Consider the following 14,454-nt stretch of genomic DNA (forward strand, 5'->3'; position numbering starts at 1 on the left):
TGGAGCTGTAATTTGGTTAGGTAATGGCCTAGGGAACATGTCCAGTGCCTCTTTAGAGGCATAAATTGCCTCAAAATGGGACAATCACTGGGCCTCTGTGATGTTACTTTCGTGTACCTCATTATCCACACCAGAAAAGAACGGGGTATTAATAACTGCCCAAACTTTTGAACTATCCTTTAGCACCTCGACAGATGATAACGCATAACACGCCTCTGCGTTAATCTCTGCTTCCTGACTATGAACAGCTGACTTATACTGTTTCTGCAGGTTCGCTACCAAAACCCTATCATGGGGTAACTTTTTCAGTGCTAAAGTTAGGGAGTGGTGAGCACGCGAACAATTGTCATCAAACCATCTTATACCTTTGTTTAATATTGACGGTAACATCACGTGCTATCTGTCTACAGATACCATCAAATGCTCCAAGTACAGCCTCCTGAGCACTAGAGGGATCGACAAATATTGAAATATTCCTTTTACTTTTCTCGCACAAGTCTGTAAAAAAAATATCAGGCATGACTTTAGACCATCTAAGCCTCCTCCCCTGGTCACAGGTGACCACGCTACTAGGAACCGAGTTCTTTCTTCCATAGCCCAACAAGCCACAACTTTTATCTAGTTCCAGAATAAAAGGATTGTGTTCGCTAAAAGGTGACTCCCGGGAATTATAAAAAACTACCTTATCTAATAGCATGGGAGACAAGAATATTTAATCAATGATGGTATCTCTGGCCTTAGATTTAAACGTGGGACACCGCTCAAGATTGTTAGCAAAGCCGGGTTCAAAAAGGTCAGCTTCGGTCAAAAGGGACTTCAAGTCGTACCCCCGCACTGAGTGTTCAAAGTGGGGGGGTCGACGCAAAATTAGAACCATGATAATCATCAATTAGGCAGTGCAAATCACACAAGTGAATACTAAAATCACCCATAAGCAAAACATAATAAGAAGTGGATTGCTTTGCCCTATAGTCTTTTAAAAAGAGTTTCAGATTACTCAAATGTTGGTTCATAAAATCATTCTCCCCAGAATTATAAAAATTCACACTTAGTAACTTCGGGTAATTCGGGTTACTTAGTTCTACTATCAGACAATTAAAAGAGTCTGACTCAATCCTATAGATCCCCTTATTTTCAAAGAAAAAAGAAACATAAGGCCACCCTTTGTTCTTCCCGCCGGGGCAGTGCGAGCAGGTAAGAAATAAGAACTAAAACCATCCATCCAAAAGTTTTCCCCTCTATCCCATGTTTCCTGGAAGGCAATTATATCATATGTTTTTATAAAATCTAGCCAGTTTAGGTCATCTCTTTTGGACCTTAGGCCCGCAATATTCCAACTAAGGATTCTACAGCTGGTGGGGTTTACACCTCCAGTGTCACCTCCGACATAATTGTTAGGGGTCAATACAGATAAGCACACTTCTCTCCCAGTATCAATTCCAACCAAGTTGTTAGGGCTTAATACAGGTGGACAATACTCTTTCTCCATTAGTCAGTCATTCATAGCCAACTGACTAAGTGGGGAAAATCTATTTGAGAGTGGTGAACTCTTCTCGTTGAGCCCCAACAACAGTCCTGGCATTTTAGGAGCTACCACTCCACCCCCCACCCCCACATAGTCTTACAGGGCCAGGAACAGGACTTGTGGTACGAAACTGACACAACAATTAGAAATCTCAGATTGACCAGAGCAATAATGATCACACCAATTTTTTGTTTTACGCATCAAAGCCGCTGTTGACTCATTCCCAGGGGCATCTAACGGAGAGACCCCTACAAGAACTGCAACCAGAGGCGTAGCTTCTGGAGGGAGATTAATTCTATTGTTAATAAGGGATTTACGATTCTTATGTTGTTTAAGATTCTCCCGTGATGCTGTAGACGGCCCACTTAATTGCGATTTAACAGCACAAGGGACAGCATTAGATACCTTTGCTCCCCCTCGATTCAAATCTTGGGGGACGCCAAGCCTGTCATCAAGATTCGACTTTACACCCCCCCCCCACCCCGGGAGTGGCAGCAGATGCCTTCCTGAATGTTTCCCACCACCAATGGACCTAGTTACTACTGATGATGCAGGTAACAGGGCCAAATTAGTGTTAACTTCTGTAGAGCACAATTTCTCCCTCATACAGGAATCCATTAGAGTATCTAAACGCTCACATTTTTTCTTTAAATCAGCCACACAGGTGTTCATAGTATCAATTATATACTTAGCAATAGTCGTCAATATTGATTCAAATCGGGCACTGAAAATGTCCTCAATAAGAGTCCGCAATGTCAGTTGAATGCTCTCGTCAACTCCCAGGACCATCTTGGGGGTACTGTTGCAGTCTTAAAACTGTTCCTACAGACTTGCACTCTGAATTTCTCTGGTTTTGTACAAGTGAAATGTCAGCCTAACTATAACGTCCCTGTAACCTTTGTTTTTTTCAGTGAATTTCTAGTTTTTTCAAATTGTATTTCATAACTTTAACTTCCCTGTAACCTTTGGTTTTTTCAGTGAATTTCTAAGGTTCTTTTTTTAATTCTATTTCCTAACTATATTGACCCTGTAACCTTTTTTTTTTCAGTGAATTTCTAAGGTTTTTTTTTTTAAGTAGTAATGGTCTTTGCAGACCTCAGAACACCTCTTAGCAAACTAACTGTGTGAAACTTGCTGGAGGTAAAAAGAGGGTTACTTGGCCCCCAAATACCCTCAATAGCCAAGAGGACTTCATCCCCAAACTAGTACTATGTCAGGAGGTACGTTAGCAGTGATGCAGAAAAGACGTCCTTGATGATTGCACAGGTAGTGCCTGAATGATTCTATGAGTGCCATTGCCAAGGAAAGACTGTGAATACCTGGTGTTTTTAACGAAGTGAAAAAGACATATATAGAAATATTTTACATAATATTTCAGTGCAATTATTTAGTAGGATACTAATTTAACTTTTCCCTTTGTATTCATTTGTCGAACTAACCAAATCGAAAATGCATTTCCTTCTTCACAGCAACACCAAAGATTGCAATGGCATCAGTAGTCTCGAATACAAATGACAAAGTGAAAAACAGATATATAGATATATTTTACACAAAGTTTTAGTCTAGCTGTTTCATAACATAATTGTTTAACTTTATTTTAACAACACCTTTAACAAAAACAAATAAATAACTCAACATCTGAACTCACAACTAAAACATAACTACCAAACACCCATCCTACTACCCATTGTTACCCAAACTCATAGGGAATTAAAAACGGTTGCCAAACTAGTGCAATGCACAATCTGAAAACATCACTTGACAAGGAAAGTAAGGAATATCATTGGACAATATACTGATCAGTAAAATTAATAGGAAGTATAAACCCACTCCTCATTCTTGAATCATCTTTTCCAGAAGTTTATTGTGAGTAGGTGGTAGATTTTGGCTGGAGAATTATTTGGGACTCATTTGGTATGACATTCATGTTCTGTTATCTTAAAACCTATCATAGAAAATGTCTCCAACTGCCAATCAAGCAGAAGGAAGCTGGAAGACCATCTCATCAGTGGCAGCAGCAGCAATTCCTGGCCAGAATGTCCCATTAGAGGTACAGACTACTACAGCAAATATGGTTCCAGAGTTTTCAAGAATGGCTAAATCTTTCATGGACTGTAATGTTGTTCTAACAGCTGGTGAGCAGTGTGTTACAGCTATTCGCTATGTTGCCAAAAGTCATACCCAGTAAGTTTTTTCTCCCTTTTATACTTTTTGCACATTTCATTTTTTTTTTTTTTAAACTTATTTTTATTGCCATTTACATATTTCAGACATTGACCATCATACACAACCCTCAGATAGACATAGCAGAGTATACATCCAGTAGTGGGACAGAATGGCTGTGTATATCGCTTGTACATAAACAAGGAGCATAAACAGGGTATAGAGAGAGCATGATGTTTATATCCTGTTGTCCGGGTTCCAGATATGGCATAGAAACTGGGGCGGAACACGGGCATAAACTAAGGAAGGGGTATGGAAGAATATATCCAGTTACATTAGCGATGGTATACAGCGTTGTTTGGGCAGGACACCTCTGCGACTCGTGTGTACTTATCCTAGTGGGTGCGGCCGAGGGCTGCGACCGCATTCCAGGCGCCAGGGCTTGCGATGGGCTTGTGTGGGTGGGGTTCCGAGAGATCAGTTGGGTAGGGCCTGTGACTGTGTGCGTGGGGCTGACGACGTAGGGGGGCTGCCACTCGGGTCAGCGCCCGGGGAAAGCTGTCGAAATTGATACAATAGCATGGCCCATTCCATCGATATAGGGTGCTTGCGGGTCCCCTTTACCTCCTCCTCCCGTAATGTCTCCTCCTCAGCCGCCGCCCACTTGTGGGTAGCTCCCACCCACGCCGCCAACGGTGGACCAGTGGGAGAACGCCAATGCATAGCGATGCTGCGCTTAGCTAAGAGTACCGCTAGGGAGAGGAAACGAGTCTGCACCCTGTGCTGTTTACCTGTGCGAAAGATGCCTATGGCGCTAGCCTCCCAAGTGTTCATACAAGTTAGCCCCGTGAGAGTACCCAGAGCAGTGTGAATGTGGTGCCAGAAAATTTTTATGATGGGGCAGCTCCAGAACATGTGTCGGAAGTCTGCATTCCGCGCTTGACATCTGGGGCACAGGAACTGAGTGTCAGGATAGAATCGCTGGAGGCGTGCGGGGGTTAGATAGGCCCTGTGTAGGATGTGATATTGAATGTTTTTAAAGCGTGCGTTCCTAGAGACCTTCTTAGGGTATTTCAGAGCTTTCCCCCATTCCCCGTCATGGAGTGCCCGCCCAATTTCAGTCTCCCAGGTGGCTCGTAGGGAATCTAGTGGCTTGCTAACCAGTTCCCGTATGGCCTTATAAAGCCATGTAGTGAGATGGCGCCCAGCTCCCATGTGTAGGATCGTGTGGATAACGGGGTGCGTGCGTGGTTCCCCTTTACTTAGGTCTTGATATGGTCGGTAGCTATCTAGGAGTTGGCGGTGCAGCAGAAATTGTCCCGGGGGGAGATCGTACTCCTCCATCAGGCTATGGAATGGTCTTAGTCGCCCATCCTCGAAAAAGGACTCCACCTCCGTTAAGCCGCACGACGTCCACATGCGGAGCGCATTATTTGTGTAGTAGCGTTCCTGTTTGGGCCACCCCACCAGGGTGAGTAGGGGGGAATACAACGGGGTCCCCGGGGACATGCGGTGTATCCGTAGCATGCACTTACGTGCCACTGACACCTGTAGAGGGTATGTGCGTTTTGGCTGAGTGCCAGGGAGGAGCAGGCGACGGATCTCCGGAATCGATATCCGTCCTGCAGCAGTACAAGTTTCCACCGTGTACCTGTCTGCCGTCCAATGGGACAGCCATTGCAGCTGTGCTGCCAGGAAGTAGGCTTCAAATGAGGGGGCTCCCAAGCCACCCTGTGTAGTGGGCAGTTGCAGTTTTGTCAGGGCTATTCTGTGCCTGGCAGACCCCCAAATGAGCGCACTGAGGAGGGAGTCGAGGTCCCGGAAGAAGGCCTTGGGCGGGATTACTGGCAGATTGGTAAAGAAATACAGCAGTCTTGGAACCATGATCATCTTGGCCAATGCCACTCTCCCAATAGGCGCCAGTGGGAGGCTCTTCCAAAATCCGACCGAGGCCCTAAGACTCGCCAACGCCCTACCGTGGTTGCCCTCGAACATATCCGTGGAGGAATGGTAAAGACGGATTCCGAGATATCGGGGGGCCTCCGCGCTCCAAGGCACCTGCTGAGCTCCAAGGCGAACTTCCTGTGGGGGTAGGTCCGGATGCAGCGGATATATCGTGGATTTATCCCAGTTCACCCGTAGCCCCGAGGCCGCGGCAAATTCCGTCAAGGTTTCCCAGAGGGGGGTCAGATCGTCTGTAATGTCTCGTACATAGATCAGCAGGTCATCAGCGTACAAAGATACACTATGCACTGTACCCGCTATCGGGATACCCCAGCTCTCCCCCTCCCGTCGGAGTCGGATGGCGAGAGGCTCCACCGCCAGAGCAAAAAGCAGAGGGGATAATGGGCAGCCCTGTCGCGTGCCCCTCTGAACCGCGAACTCCGTCGAGATGTACCGGCCCAGGCGCACCCGCGAGGTCAGCCCGGTGTACAGTAGGCGCGTATAAGCCAGGAGGGTGGGCCCAATGCCTGCTCGCTGCAGCACCGAAAACAAGAACCGCCATGTGAGGGAGTCAAAGGCCTTTTCAAGGTCTAGGATGAGACAGGCCGCTCGAGGGTATATCCCCTGTACTTGATCCTGGATGTGGAAAACCCGACGTATGTTCTGTGAGGTGCATCTGCCTGGTATAAAACCGCATTGATCCGGGTGGATCAGGGAGCGTATGATTTGTACGTATCTATCCGCAAGGGTCTTCCCGAGGAGTTTGCAATCGGCGGACAACAGCGATATGGGACGATAGGAGGCCATTTGTTGTGGGTCCCTGTGCGGTTTCAGGAACGTCACAATTACGGATTCTCGCATGGATCTCGGCAGCTCTCCCTTCTTCAGCGCTGCCGCAAACACCTCCACTAATCGAGGGACCAGGTGGATGGAGAATGTCGTGTAATATTCTAGGGGGAACCCATCTAATCCCGGAGCCTTATTTCGGGCTAGGGCACGCAGGGCCCGTGTCACATCCGCCGAGGCTATCACCGTGTCCAGAGCCTCCCTCTCTGTCCTCGTGATCGTTGGAAGGGGTAGGGGATCGAGGAATCGATCCACTACAGGTTGCGGGGTAGAAGTTGGGTCACTGTAAGTTTCCGCATAGTAATCGCGGAAGGCGCCCAGAATCCCCGCCTGAGAACGTATGACCATCCCTCCAGGGTCCAGTATCTCAGTGATGGGTTTGACATCCGTGTCCTGTCTGGCCAACCACGCCAATAGAGTGCCCGTCTTATCCCTCTCCCTATGCATCCGTGTAGCGTAAGATCGGAAGTTGTACTTCCGTAAGTCCGTGGAGGCAGTTTGGTAGGCAGTTTTTGCCTCGGTGACACTTCGCACCTCCTCTGCGGATGTGGCATCCTGTTTCGTGAGGGCCGCCAAACGGCGCTCCGCAACGGTTAGGGCCTGTTCTAGTACGCGCTTAACTCCCGTTATTTGCTTCAAGCACTCACCCCGGGCCACCACCTTAAATGCATCCCATTCCACTAACTTGGAGGATGCCGTACCCGAGTTGCGTGCGAAATAGTCTTGGATGCTATTCTCCTGATCGTGTCGGAAGACCTGGTCCGACAGACAGTCCCGTGGTAAGCGCCACGTGGGGACCGGCGGGTGTGGGGGTCGCCAGTGTAACTGGAGAATGTGGGCATCGTGGTCGGATATGATCCTGCCCAAGTAATCCGTGTGGGTAATCGTGGGCAAGATAGTCGCCGAGCATAAGAAGCGGTCAAGACGGACGCGTAGATTGTGGGGGATGGAGTGGAAGGAGTACAATCGCACCAGGGGGTGGCGCATTCGCCAAGCATCGGTGAGTGCCCAGTGGGCGATCCAAGCCCGGAATCGGTCAGTTTGCTTATATGCCAGGGAGTGCAGTGGGGGCAGGTGGGAGCGGTCAAGGTTCCAGTCAAGCGTGCAATTATAGTCTCCTCCCAGAACCCACGGTACGGAAGCGAATGGGGCAAGAACCCCCGTGAGATGGTCCCAAAACTTGTCTTGGTCCACATTGGGGGCGTAAATACTGCCGAGAAGCACTACCTGTCCGTCCAACAGCCCCTCCAGCAGCGCATATCTACCTTCTTTGTCGACCACCCTCCGAAGCTCCTGGAAGGGGGTTCCCGGTCGCACCCAGATCAACGCCCCCCGCGCAAACGCAGAGTATGTTGTGGCGCAGATGAGCCCCCTCCATTTCGACTGCAGTTTCCCCACCTCTTTTGCAATGAGATGCGTCTCTTGTAGAAAGACTATCGGGGCGCTGTGCCGTTTTGCATAGGAGTACACCGTATACCGTTTGCGTGGAGTATGAAGCCCCCTAACATTCAGGGTAAGGATGGTAACATCAGTGTGTGTCGTATGAGGTGTTGTGTTTCCACGTCTGTACGCTATGCGCGGGAGTTATGCCCATTGCAGTGTACAAAGCGCGGTCGCCCCAGCTGGTTGCGGGTGTCTGTGTCCTCCGACGCCGTGTAAGCATAAGCGGGGAATGTCGGGGTCTGTATCCTTCCATGTGAGGGGTGGGAAAGTGTTGAACTGGGACATGTAACTGAACAAACAGGGTCGGGGAACATTCCCAATGCCTAGGGCCCATCGTCAGGAACGATGCGTCCAAACTGGTTTACCCAATTAAGGGAGGTACAACAATATAAGAAGGGGGCGGCGGAGCATGCGTGCCGGGCTGGCTGCGAATCGGGCCGTGATCAGGGGAAATGGACGTTGCTCCTGTTATAGCAAGTAACGAAACTGGGGTCGAAGTTCGGCCTGTGGGAAAGGAAGTGTACTTAGCTCAATGTTAGTGTCTGCAGTCCCCTCTCATTTCGCTCGGGAGTCGGATTGTTCATCTAGAATGAGGTCCGCTGTCTGCGGAGTGACCATGGGGGGCGTCACGGAGGTCTCCCCCGATAGTGTGTCGTCACTGTCATTCTCCCCCTCTGACGTAAAGATATGCGGTGGCCGGTCGATGTCGTCCGGCAGGGGGGATGCCTGTAAGTCGATCACCGCTTGTAGAGCCTCTCTTCGTTCCTTCACAATTTGCTCTAGGTCAGGAGAGTCCTGCGTGTGTGCGCGATCTCTGCCACTCATTCCACCCCGTGGGCGCCGTTGTGATCGCTTTCCGGATCGTGAAGGTTTAGGGTATGGGTCTCTTGCGATCTCCGCTCTAGACTGTCGTGTGCAATGCAGGTCCGCCCAGTCTTGGGCTTCCGCGGCGTTGGCGAAAAACACAGTAGAATCGGCGTGGACCACCCTGAGGCGAGCTGGGAAAAGCAAAGAGTATTGAATATTGTTCTCACGCAGCCTGCGTTTTACATTCAGAAAGGAAGCCCTTTGTTGTTGAACTGCTCTAGCATAGTCCGGGAACACCATTATTCGTTGGTTGTCGACCCGCAGGGTGCCCGCCACACGCGCCGCGCGTAGTATCGCATCTCTATCCCGGAAGTGGAGGAACTTTGCTATCAGCGGCCTTGGGGGCGCCCCTGGAGGCGGTCTGCGAGCCGGGACCCTGTGGGCTCTTTCCACAGAGAAGAATGCAGAGCGATCCTTTTCCGGAGTGAAGGACTTCACCCATGTCTCCAGATATTGCAGGGGGTTCGTGCCTTCGATTCCTTCGGGCAGCCCTATAACGCGAATGTTGCAGCGCCGGGAGCGCCCTTCTAAATCGTCCGCCCGTTCCTCCATAATGGTGAGGCGATGCAGCACCTCCTGGAGAGTTTGCTGGTGTTTGTCGAGCGTTGGCTGTACGTCCTCCATTTTCTTCTCCCCGTCCTTCACTCTATCCACCAGTTTCCGATGGTCATCACGGATAAGGCTGACGTCCGTCGCCAGCGTTCCGAGTCGCTCCTCCATTGCGACTCTGGAATGCTCAATGGCAGCCAAGACCTGGTCGAGCTTGACGGAGACCGAGGAGTCAGGCTGCGTCTCCACTGCGCCCACCCAGGTCCGGGCTCTGGGCATCCTCTCCGGGGCCGTCTCGGGGACCGTCGTCTGTTGTGTCCCCCTGGGCTTCCCCATCGTCGCGGCTGGAGCACCTCCGTGCGCCGCGTCCGTCAGCTGAAGACGCGGGCTTCCTCTCTCCCCGGGGAGGCAGGGGGGCTTCCCCAGGAGCGACCCCGCACCAACGATCCGCGTCTTTGGTCGTAGCCTCCGAGTGCTGCTATAGGTCTAGGAGACACTTCGCTATCCTGCCTTCGCCACCAAGGAGCCACCGGCCGTCAATCTCGGGGGTCAGTAGTCAGAGCAAGTGACAGGCTCTGTCCCCACGCGCTTCTCCCCTCGCTGCTGGCAGTCACGGGTTCGGTGTACACTTCGCACTCCGAGTGCCACTGGTGCTGGTCTCAGGCTCCTCTACAGCGATGTCTCGCCGGGCGCCATTTTGAGGTCAGGCGTCCCGGCCCAGCGTTGACATATGCCAGGGCTTCCCCCGCTGCTCTGCTCCCACCGTAGGTATCGTTGCCCCCGGGTGCCCCCAGGGGGATGTAGCGGCTCTAGTCTGCACCGGCGCGTCCGCTCACCTGCGGGGCCGGCCAACGCGTAGAGCGCGCGCCGCTGGAGTCATGGCCGCCCTGCCTTCTCGCACGGCTGCTGGTAGGGGGGTGATCGAGTCCTCGATTTGCCGCAGGCACCTCACCGGGATCACCCCGACTGGGACCCTCAGGGAAACGCGCCTGCTCCGGTACAGTCCTCCCCCAGGGTCACCGTCCCGAAGCTCCGGGACCGCTCGCCGCCATCTTGTGCCGCTGGGTCTCGGTGCGGCGGCTCACCACGCCGCCGGTGCACTTCTCCTTCTCTACGTCGTGCCTCCTCAGGGCAGCAGACGCCAGAGCCGTTCCGACACCCAGGGTTGCATTTTCTAGGGGGAGCAACGCCTGGAGTCGGTCATTTGGCCGGCCCGACTGGAGAGCCCTAGCAGACTGCGACCGCCATAGTAGCCGGCTTGGCCACGCCCCCCCACTTTTTGCACATTTCATAACAAGAGTTCATAGTGAGCAGCAAGAAGGCAATGCAAAGCTGAAGTACCCTCAACTTCAATAGCAGCACAACAACACCGAAGCAGAGTGTCCATTTAAAAGTCCAATCTCAACTTCAAGATTTGGCTCCAAAGTTTTCCCCAATGGCATCATGCTGCATGGATTGTGGAGTTGTAGTGAGTGCTAGAGATTAGTCCATAACGGCCCTTCGCAATGCTGCAAAGAATAATAAATGTTGATTTTATTGTTGTCCCTTCATAGTTTTTCTACATTAGCAGGCATTTTATTATCTTACAAAATCGGTATCTAATGTCTATGTGTTGTTCATTTTATTATCTTCTAATTTATTGCTACACTACTTACATTTAACTTGCCATATAGACAAGTCAAACTGCCCCTCTACAAATAAATACACAGGTAACTTTTGCCAGTTATCATGATTTACTGTTTCACTTTTTAAGTAAAAGTCAACAGTCTGTGTTTAAAATCTTCTAGAAAGTGCACTGACAACATATACAAACATACTGTTTTTATACACAACACTTTCCTAAATGTTGTAATCTCTCCTTTAAAATTATCAACTGTAAATATATATCTTGTTCTGTAACTCCTCCTCTTAACAACTCTTCATTTTCCCTAGAATCCTGCTCAGGACCAAAGAAAAATAACTGCACATCACCACAAACCTTTTCTACGTCTGCCACTCAACAATGCAAAAGTTCTCTATTCATTTCTCCTAGACATAAAGCAGGAGTTTTCACATAATACAGCCTCCTACTTAAAGTTCGCATTTCTGAGTAGTATAACTTATTTTGTGTTTTAAACTTCACCTTGGAAAGATACGTAGGGATTTCCTTAATATGTCCATGGATTGCTGTCTAATACTACAAACACTACTGCAATTCCATGTGTATACAGTACCCTGCCCACGCCTCCCTTGTACCTCTTCTGCAGTAACTTCTTCTACATTTCTAGGTACCATCACCTATTTTGCTATAGGACTACCATTCTTCATTTCATGACATCCTCCTCTTTAATCAATAGCATGACCAATTTGTTATCCTGGAGTAAGCTTTCTTAATTAAATAAAGCCTCTGTACAAGAAGTATATATCCATTCTCCACTATAAACAGTACAACAGTTACTTCTATTCACTAATCTTATCTTCTGGTTTTGTCTCCTCGTGCACAACATTATTTTGTCAAGAGTCTTCATTCTATTTAGAATCAAAATGATAAGGTTCCTCTTCAAAGCAAAGGCCTCATTAACTACTCTCTCAGCTCGTTCTTTCTGTTTCACTGGATCTCTCCTTCTTCTACACTTTTTTAAATTTAACACTAAATTTACAAGGCTGTAACTATGCAAGCATCATAACATTCGCGCAGAACCTATGCAGCCATCTAAATAACCACTTACAACCCATGCAGTCATTGAAATACTGATGCACACATGTGCATTAATGAAACACTTAGGCTCTACTCGTGCACTCATGTAATTACGCAGAGTACCATAGTAGTAAACCAATCACCTATCCAGCATATACAGCCTTGTCAATTGCTTAAGCCAATAGATAGTACCTAGGTGATCGTATGAATGTATATGTAGTGCCTGCATACTTTAATAACTACATACTTTATGCCTGCCTGATTGAAAGAGTACATGTATAGTGTCTGGATAATTGAATAACTCCATGGATGGTGAATTACTGATTTGATGACTGCCTGAGTAGTCGTTGGGTGATTCCATGAGTGCCTGAATACTGGCTGATTGATTGAGAAAGTACCTATATTCCAGTTAGATACATAACAATTGTCACTATATTTCTGAATCATTGGTTAACTCCTTCTGTCAGTATCAAACTACCGTTTTACTGTATGCATGATTTTCTTCAGAGCTATGTGTGAGTGAAATCTAGGTATCACACTTGATATATAATTGCATACATGCTTTGCTACGGAGTGTGCACATGCATCAGTAAGTTTCTAAAACAGAAAACATTTTGAAAGTTTTCAAAGCACAAAACCTTTTGTGAATGACATACCTACATAATTTCTCAAATACTTTGTCTGCTTCTAAAACATATATTCAGCATATCTCCAACAAAAGTTATACTCGAATTGAAGCTAGCACAAGAACTCTCGAGGCATTATGCACTATTAAACCTTCTCAATTTTGAACAATGCATGTTTAAAGAAAACACAACCCTCACCACACACATTACATTTTCATCAGCCTTATTAAACATAGATCACCATGTAAACATATATGCGATTTTTTAATAGATGTACATCTTCAAGCCATCTTTCCCAAAATATATACTTCTCTGCATCTTTAAGCAAACTCAAAAGTCCCACCATATATATAGCTATGTGCATGCACAAAAACTATATGTCACCATCTAAGCATATGCAAAGTGGTCATATAAGTTAAAAATCACATTGACAAATCCTTCCCAATATATACCTAACAAATATTACTTCTTTCTAATTCATATACACCCAAACAACATGTTTTCATCTTTTATTTCTCACTAGACTAATCCTGTTTAATAATGTTACTAAAAAGTACTACAACTCCCAGAATGCAAATGACAGATGTTTTTTATTCTGCACATGATGTTTCCACATTTAAATATTCTTAGTTCCTCATTGCAACTTTCCACAAAACTATACTGTTATATTTCAATAAAATACACAATGTAATAAACAGGCACTAATTAATTTCTCACTTATTTACCAAAACATTCACCACTATCCTCTTAAACACATTCTCTCTAATAGATACAGTTCAACTCCATTTTTTCTCATCATTGTGAAACTTCTTTTTATCAAGCTCCCATATACATCTTAATTTCTAATGTTCATCTTTAAAATATTTACAAGGTTATATACATACCACTGAATTCAGTGTGTAGATTATATTGTTGTTTTAGATCTTTCTGCATAGTTTGGACACTGTTATGACTAGTAAAAACTGAGCACAAGAATGGTACATCACTCTCATACAAAGCAAGTCTAAAATGGCAACCTCTTCAACTTTCCACTCTATCATCATGAGAAAGGCAGTAAATGAAATACTGCATCTCAACTTGTAAATGGTTAGCAACCTTTCCCTCTCTTTCGAAACGAGGTTCCTGTCACTGCGTTTTCGCGATGTTTTCGTGATCATTGCAGAATTTAAAAAAACAAAAACAGAAGTTCAATCCGATATCTAGCTTCATTGTTCTGAAATTTAAATACTACACAACAGTTTATTACATAGTCCTGAGTTGGAAATGAAAACTTGCCATTACTTATATTGTGTCATCACTCCTCAACTTAAAAAAAACTGTTCTGTCTCTTAAACACCCTTCCCCCAATACAGTCTCAGCTCAGTGTAGCTAGCAACCCAGTGAAAGCAGTAGGTTAAAAGTTCACAGCACATTCTAGAAAGAATATTCTGCTTTCAAATAAGATACAGAAGTTGTGGTTGACTCCACAGATCCAAAGCTTTTCCATGTCTGTATTACATTTCTTTTTTAAAACAACAGCCAATAATAAGACTTCTCTCTCACCCATCCAACACACTACCTCACTTTATTCTCTTTCATGCTGACAGCATCCAATGAAATATGTATATATTTCTTCTTGTTGTTAAAAAAAACACCTTCATTTTAACTTCTTTCCTTTGGAAAACTACCTCATTCAGCTCCAGTCTTCTCCTAACTACTATTGTTCCTTCACTTCAAAATGCTTACAGTATGGATTGTTAGCCACAGCTACATCTATTGGGCTAAAGAGGCAGCGAAAAAGTGAGGTATTGACAGAGACTTGGGTCTGCCAAATG

General features: G+C 46.9%; 1 protein-coding gene across 6 annotated transcripts in view; it reads right to left on the reverse strand.

Moving 5' to 3' along the window:
* LOC146867157 (uncharacterized) overlaps positions 1–14,454 on the reverse strand; it is a 1,274,092-nt gene that overhangs the window by 508,211 nt on the left and 751,427 nt on the right. The gene's annotated exons all lie outside the window — the stretch shown is intronic.

The sequence above is a fragment of the Triturus cristatus genome, chromosome 1_2 (assembly GCF_964204655.1).
Source record: "Triturus cristatus chromosome 1_2, aTriCri1.1, whole genome shotgun sequence".
NCBI lineage: Eukaryota > Metazoa > Chordata > Amphibia > Caudata > Salamandridae > Triturus > Triturus cristatus.